This window comes from Ceratotherium simum, chromosome 17, assembly GCF_057802395.1.
Source record: "Ceratotherium simum simum isolate JZ-2026a chromosome 17, ASM5780239v1, whole genome shotgun sequence".
In the NCBI taxonomy this organism is placed as follows: Eukaryota; Metazoa; Chordata; class Mammalia; order Perissodactyla; family Rhinocerotidae; genus Ceratotherium; species Ceratotherium simum.
Genome location: NC_141916.1, coordinates 47579655 through 47597184, shown reverse-complemented (window position 1 = coordinate 47597184; position 17530 = coordinate 47579655).

Sequence of the window (17530 nt, the reverse complement as noted above, 5' to 3'; positions counted from 1 at the left end):
ATCCTGAGCATTCAGAATTGCTTAGTAGGAAGGGAAATGATGCTTTCTCCCCAGCCCCTCTCTTTCTTTCTTATTATCAGTACCCTAACATGGCAAGGTGTTCCTAACCTCTCTCTGGAGCCCTCTTGGCACATCTGAGACAATAGAGTGTTCAGCACCACGGACAGCATTACACCCCCTTCAGTGCTCATTAAAGCCATTTGTCTATTTCACTCTCAGGTAAATAAAAATATTTTAAAAATATTTCCTTGAGGTCTTGTATCTAAATACAAATCAGGCCATATATTTAGGGCTCCAAATTCCCCTATTATCAACTTACTGTTACTTTTAAATACAAATGTAATTTTTATATATCATTAAACGCAAAGACCATCCCACGCCTACCTCCCTGTCCCTATCCCACCACACAGCCCCACCCTTTAAATATGCTCCACGTTTTGGGAGGAGGGGAAATTCTCATAACGTAGTTTACTATATGCCCATATATCTATGCTCATGGGCAAAACCACAGAAACACACAGGATTTCTTGAGTGTGCATGTCTAGATGTCTTTAGCCCCATCCCTAGGCCTCAGGCAGGGCTGAATGAGAGAGGCAGGGAGGGAGCCTGGTAGCTGCTGTTTTGTGCAGGGTCTCTCCAGCTTTGCTGACGTCCTGGTTGCCATGGTGCTAGGTAACTGCCGAAGGGGATGATTTCTTTCAGAACCGGTCACCATGGGACCCTGCTGACTGAAGAAAGGAAGAGGGAAAAGGGCTGAATTGCTTAGGAGGACTTTCAATTAGCATTTTCAGAGCCAAATTTACCTAATGGGCCCTTTCCTTACTGAATTGTTGCTGACCCTAAATCTTCAAAGGATTCTAGGAATTAGCATGGACACTGTGATGGTAACTCCCTTCATCCTCCACTGCTTCTCTCCTTAAAAATCTATTTAGGTGCAACTGAATAAAAATGCCAGCTTCACAGAATGACAGTGGAGTACCACGGCAGAGTGGTGGGAAGAATAGGAGAAACGTATTTCTCTTCAGGTTGGGGCTTCTGACTTCTAACAGCCTGAATTAGGAGATGCTTTAGAACCACACCTGATTGTTGACACCAGAAACAATCTGCGAATGCTTTACAGTTTTATGGGAGAAAAGATAAATATTTGTGAATGTGAATTGCTAAATTATCTTAAATAAAAATAAATTTGAGGGCCGGCCCCGTGGCTTAGCGGTTAAGTGCTCGCGCTCTGCTGCTGGCGGTCCGGGTTCGGATCCCGGGCGCGCACCGACACGCCACTTCTCCGGCTATGCTGAGGCCGCGTCCCACATACAGCAACTAGAAGGATGTGCAGCTGTGACATACAACTATCTACTGGGGCTTTGGGGGGAAAATAAATAAATAAATAAAAATAAATAAATAAATAAATAAATAAATAAATTTGATTAATAAGCTCAATCCCTTGAATAGCATTTGGACTATCCCAAATCAGGAATTTAAGCTAGCTACACATTTGTCTCATTAGGCTGGCACATAACTGATTGTTTCTAACTCAGAATCCTAACCATGGCAATTCCGAATATTTACTTTTTGGGGGAGAAATGCTGACTTTCAATGTGCAAGAATGAAAACTCTGTAAGAAAAGAGGAGCATAGGGGAGCTGCAGTATAATTTCAAGAAACTGAAGATTCTTCCTGGCTCAACATCCACAACTTAAGACATATTTACTTCTTTTATTTTAGGAAAGGAGTCAAGTTAATTCTAGTTTTTCTATAAGACTCACAGGGACATTCAACTTTGTTAATTCTAACACTTGCCACTTCCAGAAAATTCATTTTTCAGGAAAGCTGGAAATATGTTTGAAGAAATTCTTACAGAGCCAGCAGGCTGGTGACTTAGATATCATCTCTCTTCTCTTAGTCAATAACAACAACATAACCGCTAACATTTAACATGTGTCAGGTATTTAGTACACGATGCCATTGAATCTTCCTATCAAACCAAGAGACAGGTACTATTATCAACATTCCTGTTGTACAGATGAGGAAACTGAGGCTTAGAGAGGCTAAGGAATGTGCCCAAAGCGCACAGCTAGTTAGTGTGGGAGCTAGGATTTGAAACTATTTACTCTGACTCCAGAGCAGGCACATTATACTATACTCTTCTGCATCATGAATAACAGACTAGACTAAAATGACGTGTCAATTTAATGTGATGTGATTCAGTACTACGGGCCTTTGCCAGGAGAAATCAAAAAGATTGCTTTAAATTATTTAAGACCAAAAAAAAAAAGACCAAATAATTCATTTATTTTGGGATGATTGCATGTGTACATCACAACTTAATGATAAAATAATAAAAATAATTTTATAAGGAATCATAATCCAGAATATTATTAAGAATGGCTATAAAACATGTAACATACTAATTCTGTTAAAAAATATTAAACTTGTAATCACCAAACTTATTCCTGTCCATTTGGAAGAAAATAGACAGTTGTTTTCCATCCAAACCCATAAATTCCCACACGATACTTGTGTAGCCGGCGTAATACTTTGAAAATGATTTATGTGATTTTTTCTCCTCTGCCTGAGGAATCAGTTTGCCTTGAGGATAGGGAGTGTGACACTGTTTAGAAGTTACAAAATGAATGGAAAGAAAGAAGGAATTAACATTCAGCTTCTGAAATTCAAAATAAGAGTGTGTAGAAAGTCAATAGGCTTGAAATCCAGGCTACGGTTTTGAAAGCCATTCTTGAAATTCCTTTATTTCTGCCCTGAATTGTCATCAACCAAACGTGGAAGGCTTTGCTCAGAGTGTTTGGTACTGCAGAGCAAGTCTTCATACTGGGGCAGGCAAAACTTTCAAAGGGGTCCCAGAGCATGCAGACAGTTTTATGGGAACTAATTTCTAGATCCTCAGCTTCTGCAAGTATGCTTTCTAACACTGATCTCCCTGAGAAGTGGTACAGTCAAGATGTCATGCTGCCTATTGGTTCCCACCTAGTTGGTTTTCTTCCTTTTACCATAGAATGGTGAATCTCTCACCTACCTGTACCTCAAATCCTACAATGGTGCATTGTCTGGATTTAAAAGGCTCCTGGGAACCAAACAAAGGAACAACTGGAAATATTATGGATGCTATTGAGATATTAGTGAACGGCTCCAATAATTGAGTAACAGATCGTTTTAAAAATCAGGAGCTTTACAGTTGCTTTAAATAAAATTGAAAGCAAATCACTATCCAATTGTCCACTGAGAGATTCATTAAAATAGTTTTATTAAAAGAAAGTTCCTTTTAGGGGTTGGCCCGGTGGCATAGCGGTTAAGGGAGCGCGCTCCACTGCTGGCGGCCCAGGATCGGATCCCGGGCGTGCACTGATGCACCCCTTGTCAGGCCACGCTGTGGCAGCGTCCCACATAAAGTGGAGGAAGATGGGCACGGATGTTAGCCCAGGGCCAGTCTTCCTCAGCAAAATGAGGAGGATTGGCATGGATGTTAGCTCAGGGCTGATCTTCCTCATAAAAAAAAAAAAAGAAAGAAAGAAAGCTCTTTTTACAGAAAAATGCCAGCTAATAAATGCAAAATATAATAGAACACCATTTTTGCAGCCCCCAAAGAAATAACTGATTCAGGCAAGGACCACAATGTGTATTCAAACTATCAAATGACAAGTGTTGGGAACAGGTTTGTAGATTGTTTACAAACTGAAAAGGGAAATGTGTCATTTTTCAATGGTGAGACTAGGGGCAGGGGGTCGCCATCTTAACCAAATGATCAAATTTAGCATCACTAACAGTGGGACAACCTGATATTATGTGCCTAACATGAAGCAATGTGACCTACTCAACATTACTAATGAAGTATTCTTTCTAAAAATGTTTAAGCTGAATCTAATCAAACCTGTATACACAATATCTGGGTTTTTTTTTTTTTTTAAAGGCAGGAGTCGGAGAAATAAGTTATAAGACATTATGAGGAAATAATCAGCCAAATTGAGAATATAGAATATTCTACAAGAGAACTAGTTTGGACTTATCAAAAAGTCAATGCCATGAAATAAAAAAATGTGCCGTTTGAAGGATGTGCTGTTACAGATTAAAAGGGACTAAAGACAACAATTGCAAAGCATGTGATTTGATGAGATGCTGACTGGGGAGGAAGAGAGAGTTGGCATAAAAGAGCTACAAAATATTTTGGGGACTACTGGGGAAATTTGCAGTGTGAACTGAATATTAGATGGTATCATGGAATTGTTATTTATATTAGGCATGAGAAAGCAATTGTGGTTAATAGGAGAATTTCCTTATTCTTAGGAGATGCATTAAGTATTAGGGATAAAGTGTCAAGAAGAATGTACGTTATCCTCAAATGGTTCAACAACGACAAAAAATATGTATGCAAATATACAGGAAGGGGAAGTAAATATGGCAAAACATTACCAATTGGAAAATCTAGGAGAAGGGTGTAGGGGTCTTTATTGTACTTATCTTTCAACTTTCTTGTCTGAATGAAAATGAAAAAGTAATAAACACTGCTCTTTGGTGGAACAAGGACATGCCACGTGGAAAGTATGAGTCTGCCCTTCTCTGGCTCAGGTTTAGTGAGAAAGACAGAGAGAGATAAAGGAGAATAAAGCAGTCAGTCACTAGGCCTGACCACTTTCTAGGCCAAAGTCAGATATGAGTATATTCATTTTCTAATGTGGCTGTAACAAATTACCACAAACTTAGTGGCTGAAAACAACACACATGTATTATTATCTTACAGTTCTGTAGGTTAGAATTCCAACATGGGTCTTATCGGGCTAAAATCATGGTGATGGCAGGGCTGTGTTCCTTTCTGGAGGCTACAGGGAGAGAATCTATTTCCTTGCCTTTGCCACCAGCCACCCACATTCCTTGGCTCGAAGCCCCCTTGCTCCGTCTTCAAAACCAACAACTGTGTATCTCTCTAACTATTATTCCATAGTTACATCTCCCTTTGACTCTGACCTCAGACTGGAAAGGTTTTTTTTTTTTTGGTGAGGAAGATCAGCCCTGAGCTAACGTCCGATGCCAATCCTCCTCTTTTGTGCTGAAGAAGATTGGCCCTGGGCTAACATCTTTGCCCATTTTCCTCTAGTTTATATGGGATGCCGCCACAGCATGGTTTGACAAGTGTGCATCGGTCCATGCCTGGGATCCTGCAAACCCTGGGCCGCTGAAGCAGAGTGCGAGCACTTAACCGCTACGCCACCGGGCTGGCCCCTGGAAAGGTTTGTTTAAGGACCCATGTCATTAGATTGGGCCCACCCAGATAACCCAGGATAATCTCCCCTCTCAAGGTCCTTAACTTAATCATATCTACAAAGCCCCTTTTGCCCTGTAAGGTAACATACTCATAGGTTCCAGGGATATGGACGTGAACATCTTTAGGGAGCCGATACTCTGCATACCACAATGAGTTACCTCCATGTTGAGAGGAGCACTTGGGCAAGGGTTCTCTGCCTTTGCTCCCTTTTTGAGACCACTGCCAAGGCCCCTCATACCTCATTCCCTGCGTTTTCCATGGCTGTTCAGGCTAATGGCAAGTCCCCAACAGTGTGGTCAGAGATAGAGCAGACAACAATCACAAGCTTTTCCTGTTCCCTTGAAGCATGGATGCTGAACAGCCAGGGGGCCTGCCACGGCCAAGTGAGGTGACTCCATAGCAGGGGCTAAGGGAAGGCTGAGACCCCAAGGGAAGGTGGCCAATACTCCCTAGGAGATTTGCTTAAAGCCAAAAATGGGCCATGGATTCACCAGCTGCAGGCTTCAGCATCATAGGCCAGGAGGTTCCCTAGCGATCAGGCCGACAAGGGGTATCATGCCAGAAACCTGCCAGTGCACACTCTAGGTCAAGAATGAAGCCAGGGAATACCCTCCCTCACCAACGCCACAAGGATGTGTATGATAGCTCTCCAGACCCCCCATGCAAATGGATGCTATCTTCAGAGAAGATGATAGGACCTCCTTGGGAGGCATTATGAAAGATAAAACATTTTTATCAAAGGAGACATACTACTTAAAGGAAGTGTTTAAGTAAGAAAATTGAACTATATTTGAAACTGGATTGGATACTTTTTTTCTGTAAGCTAACAGTTGTGGTGGTCTTAAAATATGTTCATAAATTCTTTCCTATGCTTCCCTTGAAATGGTGACACCTAATACTACTCCCCTTGAATGTGGGCCAGACTTAGTAACTTATTTCCAACGAAGAGAATGTGGCAGAAGTGATTCTCTGTAACTTCTGAGGCTAGATCATAATAAGGATGGTTTCTGCCTGGCTCTCTCCCTCCTGGATTACTCATTCTAGGGGAAGCCAGCCACCATATCATAAGGACACTCAAGCCGTCTTGTGGAGGGGCCCACATGTAGAAAACTGAGGCCTCTCACTGACCAGCACCAACTAGCAACCAGGTGAGTGAGCTGCCATGGCAGCAGATCCTCCAGCCCTAGTCAAGTGACTCCAGTCCCAGACAACATCCTGACCGCAACTCTGAGAGAGACTCCAAGCCAGAACTGCCCAGCTAAGCTGCTCCCAAATTGCTGACCCACAGAAATGATCAGATAATGTTTATTATTGTTTTAAGTTACTAAATTTGGGGATATTTTGGTAACGCAGTAATAAATAACTAATACACTGGCGAAAACTCTAGAAAAAATGAGACCTACTTTTTCTTGGCATGTCTGAGCTGTAGTGAGTTAAATAAGTGTCCTTGCTATGTATGTGTGTGTTCCCAGTGTGGAAAGTATGTGGTTTTATTAGGCCAAGAACATTAAGAAAGGGAGAATACAATTAGGCACATTACAGTGTTGTCTAAGGGAAAAAAAAGAAAGCCACTAAGGTGGAGGTGGATTGATTATAAAGACTCAGAAGAACTGCAGGGAACTCAAGAACAGGAAGCCGCAGCTGGCCCTGAGATGGAACTGAAACAAGGGACCAGAAAGCTGTCAGAGCCAAGACAGCCACTGCCTCCATCTCTTCCTCTCTGAGGCTATGTGGCCTATTGTCTCGGATTCTCTCTCTCTGTTCATTAGCTGTATTGACCTGTTCTCTTAGAGATCAGCTCGTTCTGCTTTATATTGCATTACTGGCCCCCAAACGACTGCCCCCAAATAGCGGCCTTGGCTTTGACCTTACAAGTTCAACGCTCTTATCTAAATGACCCAGTCTCAATTAAAAATAGAACTATCAAATGATCCAGCAAACCCACTTCTAGGTATATATCTAAAGGAAATAAAATCACTATCTTGAGGGGCCAGCCAGGTGGCGTAGCAGTTAAGTTCATGCGCTCTGCTTCTGGCGTCCTGGGGTTCGCAGGTTCGGATCCCGGGTGTGGACTCACGCGCCACTTGGCAAGCCATGCTGTGGCGGTATCCCATATAAAGTAGAGGAAGATGGGCACGGATCTTAGACCAGGGCCAATCGTCCTCAGCAGAAAGAGGAGGATTGGCATCAGATGTTAGCTCATGGCTAATCTTCCTCACACACACACAAAATCACTATCTTGAAGAGATATCTGCATTCCCATATTCACTGCAGCATCGTTCACAGTAGCCAAGATATGGAAACAATCTTAGTGTTCGTTGATGGATGAATGGATAAAGAAAATGTGATATGTACACCCACACACAATGGAATATTATTCAGCCTTTAAAAAGAAGGAAATCCTGCTATTTGTGACAACATGGATGAACCTAGAGGACATTATACTAAGTGAAACAAGCCAGACACAGAAAGACAAATACAGCATGATCTCACTTATATGTGGAATCTAAAAAAGCCAAATTCATAGTAACAGCAAGTAGAATGGTGGTTACCAGGGGCTAGGGGGTTGGAGGAAATGGGGAGATACTGGTCAAAAGGTACAAACTTTCAGTTATAAGATGAATAAGTTCTGGAGACCTAATGTACAGCATGGCGACTATAGTTAATAATAATGTACTGTATTCCTGAATTTGCTGAGAGTAGATTTCAAATGTTCTCACCACACATGCAAAAAATGGTAACTATGTGATATGGATATGTTAACTAGCTTGATTGTGATAATCATTTCACAATGTATATGTATATCGAAACATCACACTGTACACCTTAAATATATACAATTTTTATTTGTCAATCATACTTCAGTAAAGCTGGGGAAAAAAACATGACCCCGTCACTCAATGTTCTGATCTAAATTCTTAGGAGGCAGAGTCTGTTTCACTCAGCTTAAGTCAGATATAGAGCCAGATCCAATCAGCTGCGGGCACTGGGATGGAGAAGAGCTCCCGCACTACCCTCTCAGCACTCTCTAACAAATCAGCAAATTTTATAAAAGGGAAGGGCGAGGAGAGGAAGGAAATGATTGATGGAGGAAATGACTGGCATCTTGGTGTTTGTGTTATGTGTTTTTTAAAAACTCCATTAATGTTCCACTGGTGAGACTGCCAACAGCCCCACTGTAACCTCCACAATATCCGAAGCCTCCATTTCACTCCATTTTAATCACTCACCAGAATATGCACGCCCTTCCACATTGCTCGTAGTTCTCCCACATACACAACATGCGGGTTCACGCCTCCACAGTCTAGACTTGACAGTTTCCTCTGCCTTGTCCACCTTGGGAACACCCATTCCTCTCTCAAACCCTGCTGGCTTTTATCTTCTCTGCAGTTCTCTGTCCTTCTCACCCCCACCCCCTCCAAAATCAATTACTCACTTCTTTTTTACTATAGTACTTTAATTTTCACATATACTACTTCTATTGTTACTTCTAACATTATCATTAATATATATATTTTCACATATATCATATTGCATTGTGTTCATAGATTCTTCTAGGGAGGAAAGTCATCCAATTCATCTTTATATCTCCAGGATCTAAAAAACAAAATAGGGGCTCAAGAACAGTGCTCCAGCACACTGAACAAGCACGATGTTCAGGACTCACTTAAAGCAACTGAATTTTTTATTTTCCACTGTCCCTGTGAAAACATTCTGTAGAGGTTGGTTCTTCTCCCAACGCTGAATGAAAACTTAGGCAGTCCCATTCATTTTTCTGGTCACTTTTAGTTAAGAGAAGTTAGTAATTAAAATATCCAGTCCTGCATAATAGTCAAAATTTGCCACTTGACTGAAAGGTAAGGCTGTTCTCCCTTCTCCCAATTTGTACCTGCTCTATAAGGGAAGCTTACATTTAGGGAAGGATGTGGCCACTTCTCTCTCTCCCTGACTTCTTGTCTAACAGCACTGCAATAACTCCATTCAAGCATCCTCTTCAAAATCCCTTTCCCAGTCTTCACCTTGACTTTTCTATGCCCTTGCTATGGGTGACAGTGTAAGAGCAGTCTAATCAGTTCTCACCTTCCCACATTTTGCTCAAGTCCTACAATCAGTTCTTACCTTCCCACATTTTGCAGAAGTCCTACTGAGTCGCCTGTCATAGGATCTCAGGCAGCACTCTTATTTTAACACACTTTTATAATCGTTTAACTAAAGTGTCACCACTTGGGGTTTTTCTATTCCTAACTTTCAACCTGCTTCCCTCCTCACCCTGAGTCTCCTCTCCTCCTACCCTATTCCACTACTCTCTTCTGTATAATCTGCTACTCACCCTCTTCAGAAGCTCTAGTTATCAAACCCTGCAGTCTCTGAATCCCTTGTCTCCTTCCCTAGCCAACAACGTTCAGCCATTTCACCAATGCTCTTGCTAGGGACTACACAAACTAATGTGCTTCTCAAGAAAAGGGAAGCAAAGAAAAAAAAGAAAAAAAAAGGGATCCAATTAAAGACAGGTTACCCTCTGTGGCAGATTATATTCCTGGCCATTACTGCTACATTTGAGTCTTGGCATCCAGTGATTGAAGTAGTATGGTGGCTTCAACTTCTGAATTACTTATATCCCTAGAAACCACAGTTGTCCTACTAGAAAGCATCTTGTCCCTTAGAAGCTCGAATTTCTGACCCAGACATGCCATCCCTCCTATTCCAAGTGATTCTCTACTCACTGACAGGCTACAAAAACAGGCTCAGACCACACCTGTTCATCTGTTAGTACCAACAAAACCACTTGTGTAGTCAACCCTGACAGGCCACGGGAAGAGGCTTCATTGTCAACAGCCTGCTGCACATGCATTCCCACACGCACCCCCCCCCACCCAAGAAGATCATCCACATGCATACACTTCAATGATGCCTTGATGCCCCTCCCCAACCAATGGAGCAGAGCAGGTTGTAAAAGTTTGCGCCACCCCAAGATTCACCAAGTGGTAGAGCAATAAAGACATCAACATCCATGTTGCCTGTGCTAGACCAGAGGACCAGCTTGGGAGGCTCAAATGTCTCCTTTTCTCTAGCAAATCCTGTATATTCCCGGGACCTATATTAATAACCTCATCACTGACCTTTCCCAAGCCAAGATGCTTACCACATTCTTATCATAGTGGCCTCTCCTGAATATAACTCACCATGCCCTACTCATCTGTCCTTCTCAAGCTCTAGCCTTTATTCCTCCAGAAATTTTTCAAATATATAGGTATCCAGATCAGGTGGTTTTAACCACAGGTCTATTTCTTTTTTCCTTATTCTAGAGGGCACTCTTAGAGTAGTGATTCTCAGCCTTAGTAGCAAAACGAAGAGCTTTAAAAAATATTGATGTCCAGGCTCCACTCCCAGAGAGTCTTTTTTTTTTTTTTTTTTGGTGAGGAAGATCAGCCCTGAGCTAACATCTGCCAATCCTTCTCTCTTTGCTGAGGAAAACTGCCCCTAAGCTAACATCTGTGCCCCTCTTCCTCTACTTTACATGGAACACCGCCACAGCATGGCCTGACAAGCAGTGCATCGGTGCACGCCCAGGATCCAAACCGGCGAACCCTGGGCCGCAGCAGAGGAGCGCACGCACTTAACCGCTGCGCCACCGGGCCGGCCCCCAGAGATTCTGATTTAATTGGTCTGAGGTGAATCCTGGGCATTCGTGTTTTTTAAAGCTCTCCAGGTGATTCTAATGTGCAGGCAAGGTAGAGAAACTGTCTTAAAGCTCTCTAAAACAGACAGACTACTGCTACATAGAGCATCCACATTTGATGGGTAGCTGGCATGCATAAATGTGGTGGGAGGCTCAGGGAAGAAACTCTCATTTTGTTGATCATATACTATGTATCAAGTTTGATGCTGGTAACTCATGTAGTCTCTTCAACAGTACCTCATTTCATCTTTATAATCATCCTATGAGGTAGGCACTGTTATCCTTATTTACAAATAGGGAAACTGAGGCTCAGAGAAGTCACATAGAGTGATTTGCAGACCCAGAGTCAAACCCCAGGTCTGATTCCCAATTCCACACACTTTCTGTGACATCATACTGATATGTCATGCCTCTTACAGCTGGATGATCCCACTCCCTCAAACAAGACACCCAGGCTTCAACCCAGAAATCCTATTGTGTTGCATCCATGGATTTTTCCTGCAACATTTTCCCATGAACTCCACACATACAGCCCAGCTACTAGGCTACACTGTACTTTAGGCTCCCAAACGAAGTGACATGCTTCAGGAAAAACTTCTTGATAGGAGACTACCATGTCTGGATCTTTATTGAAGTATTTCCATTCTATATATTAATACCTAGATTCTTCTCCATCACCGCTAGCTTAACTCCTGTGGCTTTCTATATTTACCTTTTCTTGCAAATGAAGCTATCTTGCTTACCTACAAACCACTCCTTTCTGGTCTAGTAAAATTATGTACTCTATCAGCATTCCTCTGCCTTGTACTCCAGATAGGACACAAAAAGTCAAAATATACTGCCTAAGTTGCATAAAATTGCTGCCAATATCAAGATGGACTTTAATACCTAGTGAACTGGGAGGCTAGAGGCTAGAAGTATGTACTTTTATAATGTGCCAGTGGTACATCTAAGTGACTTGGTAGCTAAATTCCATCATTTCACTCCATGAAATCCACATCTCATTCTGGCTGAGATACAGCGTTGGTGGGAAGTGGTCGGGACCAGGGGACTCATTGGGAGAGAAAACTTCAGGTGCTGGGTGGTACCTTTAAGATGTTACAGGACACAATGCAATGCTCATGCAAGGTCCTATGTATCCTGAGAGAGAAAGAGGTCATGTTAGCCAGTTCTTTCAAGACAGTTCCCAAATTTCCCGGACCCCTGTTACCTTAACTGTTCTTCCTAATCCCAACCTCAGCCCTTGCTCAAGCCTATGGCTTTAGAATCTTCCTTGTTCCACTCACTTAAGGACTTCCCAATTTTCACCTTACACATCCTGGACTAAATGTGTGGCATTTCTGCCTGTTTACAAACACGCATTGGTTCACACTATTTTAAGGCAAACTTTCTGTACTGCCAAGAGTTCTTTCTGGTCTCACCTCTCTGGTGTGCTATACTTTCTGCCTTCATTTACCTCTCAAATTTTCCCATCTTCTCCTTCCCACTGCATTACCTTAGTTCGCACTCACATCCTCTCTTGGTCTCCAGTAAAAGAATAAAAAAAATGAAAGAAAATTACTTCGCCCCTCAGATTTATTCCTTTATGTCGCTCCCAGTTATCTTTCCAAACACATAAAACTCATCACCCTTATTTTAAAACCGTGATGGGCTCTCCCACGCCCACTCCTTTACTGCTTGATTCGCTGTAACGTCCTCCTCTCACGGAGTTCACGGCCAACATATAATGACGGAAAGAAGGGGCGACCCTACAAGCATGTGGACTTGTGACTGCAAAATCGCGAAAAATGTAGTGTTGTGTGCTTGAATCCACCGGATCAACGCGAATCATCAGAGCTTCAGACCTTTCTCAAGGGTCAAATTTGGTTGACGATCACGGGGCAGAAAGTTTCGAAATTTATTCGCGCTAAAATGATTAGTCATACGCATGCGCAGACGTACACTTCCGGGTTCCGCTTTCGGCTCAGGCAGATCTCGCGTTGTTTGGGGAAGCCCGGAGAGTAGGAATGTTTTTTTCTGGCGTTGTAAGGTGTTTTTTTTTTCCTTCCCTCCCCGCAACCCCGATGGCTGAGTGCTGTAGTCAAATAAAAAAGATCACGACTCCGCGGCGAGAACAAATGGGACCAGGATAACTAGACCCCGCGCTGGCGGCGGTTCCCTGGGGCCGAGGAATTCCACGAAGGACTTCTCTGCGAGGCCCCGAAGTCCGCACAAGTTCTTCAGGAAGAAAAGCCAGAAATACGTGAAAATAGAAAAAGCCAACTAGTTTAGCACCTTAGGACGCAGTGTTTTGTTTTTCCACTTTTCACTCGACGAGAAACCCCATTGGCTCCCAACAAACCAGTTTACCCTCCTGCCGCCTTTGCGCCTGCGCAGGGGGTTGTTTACTCCCTCGGGCGGCCGCTCGGTCCCGCTGTCCCGGCGCGGGCGCTCACTGTCTTGATGTGTAAGTCCTCGTCAAAATCGGGTTTTCAGCCAGGAACACGCATTGGAGGTTAAGAACAGGACAGTTTAAGTGTAGGTCCGAAACCAGTGGAAATACCAACAGTAATGAACACTCAGAAATCGTTGCCCTGTCAGACCTGTCGTGGAGGATCTTGATAATGAACGTGGCGAAGATGATAGCACCACTCTAAGCATAACTAAGACGTGGTAAGCAGCAACAGTAGACCCGAAAGTGTAGGTAGTATTTAGGGACCTATTTAAAATATGGATTCTGTGATGGAAAAGACTCAAGTAGCTTAATCCTAAGGCCATCTTGCTCAAGCACACCTCGAGCAATACCGGCATGATTAAGACTGACTTTTGAAGCAAAGTCAAAAAGGTAACCATGCAAATTTGGAAACTAAAAAGAGAGATGACTCTAGAATCAATAGCCAGAAAAAGCACAAACCAACAAGCAAATTAAAAGTGGTTTTAAGTTCCCTTCCAAGTCAGTTTCAGATGGCTTAGAAGGCTACTTAAAAAACGAAAAGATCGGGTAGAATTGTGTGTTATAGATATGACTGAATCTATTTGAAAAAAACGAGTCAGGCAAGCTGATTTTTTTTGAAGAAGTATCTTTATGGAAGAATTTCTAGCGATGCGTTTTAATGTGCTTAAAAACAACCTTAACTGGTAGATTCGGCTAAAGCTAGATCTTTATCCTAGAGTTGGATAAAAACATACATGTTAACAACTTGGCAATTTTATTGGACTCTGTTAGGTTTTAAATGATGAATTTGAAGACTTGAATTTGTAACAAGACTTTCTACAAAGGAAGGTGAGATTTTCAGGTAGCGTGAAATTAAGTAGAGAATGTATAGACGTGTGCAAACGGGGCCAAATTTTGAAGGTTCTGGACCCTTCTGGCATGGTTCACAGAGAGCCTTCACCTTAAAAATTAGCCTCTGGATGTTTATGTTCAATATGATAGTAAAATTTAGTAAATCTAGCGATTTGGATACTTAACTTTTAAGGCAGATTTGTACCAAAGCCAGAAGGGACTTTAAAATCCTGCTCCGTTATCTAGAGGTACACACACTCCTTTAGTTGAGGTAAGATGATAACCGGTTTTGTAAGCCAGGGTTGAGTTGACATTTTCTTCATGAAGGAAAAGAAATGCAGATAAGGTGAATTGAGTCCTTGTTTACCTTAATGATTAAGACTGACTCATAAAGAAGGCTTACTTTGTCAAGGCAATCAGCAACTGGAAAGCAAACAGAATACTTTTGTTGCACATGATGAGATGGCTCTAATGAAAATTAAGTATAGGAATTGGATGAAGAGTTGATAAAGAGCTATGAATCCTTTGAGACTCCAGCTTCATTTACATCTGATGAAAATGTTAGTGTAAGACTGGTAAGTGGTCAAATAAAACTTCATTGTTGTTCACTGAAAAAAAATTCCTTTGATGAATAAAAGAAACTCACTAGTGGATTGGTTACCAGTTCAGTCTGTCATATGACTCAGGAAATATACTTACCCAAATCTCTACAATCGGTAGCTAAAAAAGTTATCCATTTCATTTCTTTAGTAGCATTCTGGACACACTCCCCTGTAATTACGCTGACGTCGTAAAGCAATGAAAAACTGCTGCTGTTTGTATCCATATATTTATGTGAATCTGGATTCTTGAATTATTGTGACCCCAAGACAAATAAGAAATTGCTGAACAATGAATCTGATATGCATTCCCAATTACCCAAAATTGGTTGAATCAACACAATATAATCTTACTGAGTGACAGAACTTTTTTTCATGATAGGTAACTTGAAACATTTTTAAAAAATATTAAACACATATATTACAACCAAATTGCGGTGTTTGTGCATCCTTAATGATAAATAAGGAACTTCAGGGGGCCGGCCCCGTGGCTTATTGGGTAAGTGTGTGCGCTCTGCTACTGGCGGCCTGGGTTCGGATCCCAGGCGCACAGCGATGCACCGCTTGTCCAGCCATGCTGAGGTGACGGCCCACATACAGCAACTAGAAGGATGTGCAACTATGACATACAACTATCTACTGGGGCTTTGGGGAGAAAAGGGGAAAAAAAAGGAGGAGGATTGGCAATAGACAGCTCAGGGCCGGTCTTCCTCAGCAAAAAGAGGAAGATTGGTATGGATGTTAGCTCAGGGCTGATCTTCCTCACAAAACAATAAATAAATAAGTAAATAAATAAAAGAAAGTTTTTTTTTTTAAAAAGGAAAATTGCTGCTGCTTCTGCACTCTTTTAAGTGTTGGGAGTAATTCCGGTACTCTTGTCATGCCTAAAGGAAGAATGTTCCAATCAGGTGGAAGGAAATCATTTGCAGTGGGGAGGGGGGAAATGAGGGAGAAAAGGGTGAACTCTGTGAATATAAAGCAATGCCCATTGAGGATATCTTTGATGAAACACTCTTCCTTCTGTTAGGGAACTCTGCTCCACCTCTATATTTGCTTGGCTGGTTTCTTCATTGCATTTACATCTCTGATGCAGGAAGATGCCTTTCTGTACTGCCATCCTTAGCTCCCTAGCTGAGAAGAAGGCTAAGAAAGTATGTGCAAGGAAAACAAGTATGTTCTTTAAAATGCTGCACTAAAATAATAGGACTTATGGGAAATATAGGCTTAGGAGCAGATCTCTCAAAACCTATGCAACTTTGTTACTTTTATTAGCATAAAAGTTACTATGCTAATAAAAATACTACCACAATTAAATCTCCACTGATATTTGTACCCAACATCACAGTCATCCTTTAGAGCTATGCTGTCCGATATGGTAGCCACTAGCCACGTGGGGCTCTGGAACATTTAAATGTGCTAATTCAAACTGAGATGTGCTATAAATGTAAAATAGACATAAGATTTCAAAGACTTAGTATGAAAAAAAGAATGTAAAATATCTCCATTAATAGTTTTTATATTGATTATATATTGAAAATATTTTACCTGTTTCTTTTTACTTTACTTTTTAAAAATGTGGCTACTAGAAAACTTAAAATTGCATGTGTCCCGTATTTCTACTTTACAGTGTTGCTTTAGAACCTTAACTCTGTGCTTCCCGCCTTAGACACATAGGTCCTTGAGGGCATTTGCTTCCAATTAAAAGCAGTTTCATCAAAATTAAAAATATGATTCAGGATTTAGCCTTCTTGAGCTATCGGTTCTCCTCCCCTCCACACACAGGAGAAAATGGTTTCACACCGTCATTTACACCGTGCAGCTTCACCACATAACTTAATGTTGTGAAAAGCTTAAAGGTTCTTGAAGCCACCAAATAAGCCTCTGTTTACACTAAAGGGAGGCATTCCTGAAGAATTCTCTTTTTCTTAAAATATTTATATTGTTAAAGTTTTCTGTTTAATTTGGACAAGGCTTGCCCCTGATCACTTCAAAATGTAAGTGTGCTAGGAGAAATAATGAATGAAGCGATGAATTATATTGACATTATTTCCCCGTTTACCAATTGCGTATGAGTTAATAATGACTACATCTGGCATATAAAGCTTTTGTTGTAGGAAATAGGACTGCCAGTAGGCAAAAGGGAGAGAGAATTCCAATCCTATATTTTTAGAGGGTTGGTATAAGATTATGGGCTATCTTGGACAGTGTCAGTGAACAATTACAGGGGAATAAGATGACTCTTCTAGTTACCAAGTTAACATTTAGTAAATCGTCCCATTTGATTTAACTCCCTTCTGCCAGTTAAAATCCACTGAATTCTTAACACCCTTTTCAAAAGCAACTTGTGACGCGTTCCTTGATCTCCCCTCTAGAACTTTTATGGCTGATGGCTTGTACCATCTTTTTAAAGCACACATATCTGGCCTTGTAATTAATGTTAGTCTCTTTGTTTAATTTTTATATATAGAATAAAGCTCTCCCCATTGAAGACAGTGATTGTATTTTTTTCACTTTTCAAAATTCCTATAGTGACTGGCCTTATGGTTAATACAAATTAGGCATACTTAAGTATTTGCCTAATTTTATTTATTTATTTATTTATTTATTTATTTCCCCCCCAAAGCCCCAGTAGATAGTTGTATGTCTTAGCTGCACATCCTTCTAGTTGCTGTATGTGGGACACGGCCTCAGCATGGCCGGACAAGCCGCGCGTCA